This window comes from Morus notabilis, unplaced genomic scaffold (genome assembly GCF_000414095.1).
Source record: "Morus notabilis unplaced genomic scaffold, ASM41409v2 Scaffold498, whole genome shotgun sequence".
Lineage (NCBI taxonomy): Eukaryota > Viridiplantae > Streptophyta > Magnoliopsida > Rosales > Moraceae > Morus > Morus notabilis.
This window is the reverse complement of record NW_010358720.1, coordinates 330,376-330,592: the sequence shown is the minus strand read 5'-3', so window position 1 is coordinate 330,592 and position 217 is coordinate 330,376.

Here is a 217-nt window from a genome sequence, read left to right as displayed (position 1 = left end):
TCCTTTACCTTTATTGGACCTATGATCGGGGTCGTTGGCATCCGCTTCTTCAGCATTGATGTATCCTTGCGCCCTTGTAAGGAACTCTTTGTAGCTGGAAGGGGGTTTTCGGTTTAGTTCCCTTTTGAAGGGAGTTATCTTCTTCATACTGGATAATGCTCCCATCAGGGCTTCCCTGTCCGTGATATCCATTGTAGCGGCGACGGCCTCGCCGTAT